Below are 1,928 nucleotides of genomic sequence, written 5' to 3' on the forward strand. Positions count from 1 at the left end.
GTGCTTGCTTTGGCAGCACATATACTAAAAATTGGAACGATACAGAGAAGATTAGCATGGCCCCTGCGCAAGGATGACACGCAAATTCGTGAAGCGTTCCATAATGAAGTCCACTTTGTGATTTTTACCTATAATAAGACTTACCTGTAATAATACTTACCTTTAGGTAAAATGAATATAGCATGCACCATCGTGCACAGTTTAGGAGATATTTACCCTGGATGAAGCCAGTGACATCACTGGTGCATGCGCTCTGAAGGTCTGGCATACTGTGCCGGTGTTCTGTCAGATTAAGCGACCCATCAAAACTTGTAACAGAAGTGACGTTTCATCACGGCCATCTTGGTACACCTTGCACTCGGCCGCAGTAAGCCTGATGTCGCCATAGTTGCCAACAATCCCGATTTTGGGACCCTCGTCCCGATTTAAGCTTGTCCCGATTGTTTTCCCGGGAATTTGGGTTTGTCCAGAGAAAATTGGGAATGTTTTTGGCAAAAAACGGTAACGGCTACACAAAAGTGGCCGCCGTCGCCTCCACGAGTGTTGTTTCCCCTTGTGTTCAATGCAGGGGAGGGGCAGCCAATCAGCTTCTCTCTTCAGTGTACAAATAGAAAATGTTATTGTATACACTGAAGCCTATTGGCTACAGGGATTGGCAACCACTGAACACAAGGAAATGTTCAGTCGCTGCCGCCGCCAACCCTTCGCTCTGCCCCGTGTGTGACAGTGTCCGACGAGTGCCACTGATGGAAGGAGCTGGGCTCGCTGGCTGGGGACAGTGCACTGATGGTCTTGGCTCCCCCTTGCACCCCGTCCCCCCATGTCACCACCATACCTGTTTCCCCCCTCCCCCTGTGTCACCACCATACCTGCACCCCCCATGTCACCACCATACCTGATTTCCCCCTCCCCCCGTGTCACCCCTCCCCCCGTGTCACCACCATACCTGCACCCCCCTCTCTCCCCGTGTCACCACCATACCTGCAACCCCCTCCCCCCGTGTCACCACCATACCTGTACCCCCTCTCCCCCCGTCACCACCATACCTGCACCCCCCTCCCCCTATGTCACCACCATACCTGCAACCCCCTCCCTCCGTGACACTACCATACCTGCTTCCTCACTCCCTCCGTGTTACTACCATATCTGTTTCCCCCCTCCCCCTGTGTCACCACCATACCTGCCCCCCCTCCCCCCGTGTCAGCACCTTACCTGCTTCCCCCCTCCCTCCATGTCACCACCATACCTGCACCCCCCTCCCCCCATGTCAGCACCATACCTGCAACCCCCTCCCTCCGTGTCACCACCATACCTGCTTCCCCCCTCCCTTCGTGTCACCACCATACCTGCTTCCCCCCTCCCCCCATGTCACCACCATACCTGCACCCCCCTCCCCCTGTGTCACCACCATGCCTGCACCCCCTCTCCCCCCGTGTCACCATCATACCTGTTTCCCCCGTCCCCCTGTGTCACCACCATACCTGCACCCCCCTCTCCCCCGTGTCACCACCATACCTACACCCCCCTCCCCCATGTCACCACCATACCTGTTTACCCCGTGTCACCACCATACCTGCTTCCCCCCCTCCCCCCGTGTCACCACCTTACCTGCACCCCCCTCCCCCCCATGTCACCACCATAACCTGCAACCCCCTCCCCCCATATCACCACCATACCTGCAGCCCCCTCCCCCCCATGTCACCACTATACCTGCCTCCCTCCCCCATGTCATCACCATACCTGTTCCCCCCCCCATGTCACCACCATACCTGCATCCCCTCCCCCATGTCAGCACCATGCCTACACCCGCCTCCCCCCCATGACAACACCATGCCTGCATCCCCCTCCCCCCATGCCTGCACCCCCTCCCCCAAGTCATCACCATTCCTGCACCCCCTCCCCCAAGTCACCACCATGCCTGCACCCCC

General features: G+C 57.6%; 1 non-coding gene across 1 annotated transcript; it reads left to right on the plus strand.

Annotated features, from left to right (window-relative positions):
* On the plus strand, nt 1-108 carry LOC141135730 (U6 spliceosomal RNA). The gene has a single exon (XR_012243589.1). It is a non-coding gene; the product is annotated as a U6 spliceosomal RNA (small nuclear RNA).
* Nucleotides 109-1,928: the final 1,820 nt, after the last annotated feature.

Source organism: Aquarana catesbeiana, linkage group LG03 (genome assembly GCF_042186555.1).
Source record: "Aquarana catesbeiana isolate 2022-GZ linkage group LG03, ASM4218655v1, whole genome shotgun sequence".
Classification (NCBI taxonomy): domain Eukaryota; kingdom Metazoa; phylum Chordata; class Amphibia; order Anura; family Ranidae; genus Aquarana; species Aquarana catesbeiana.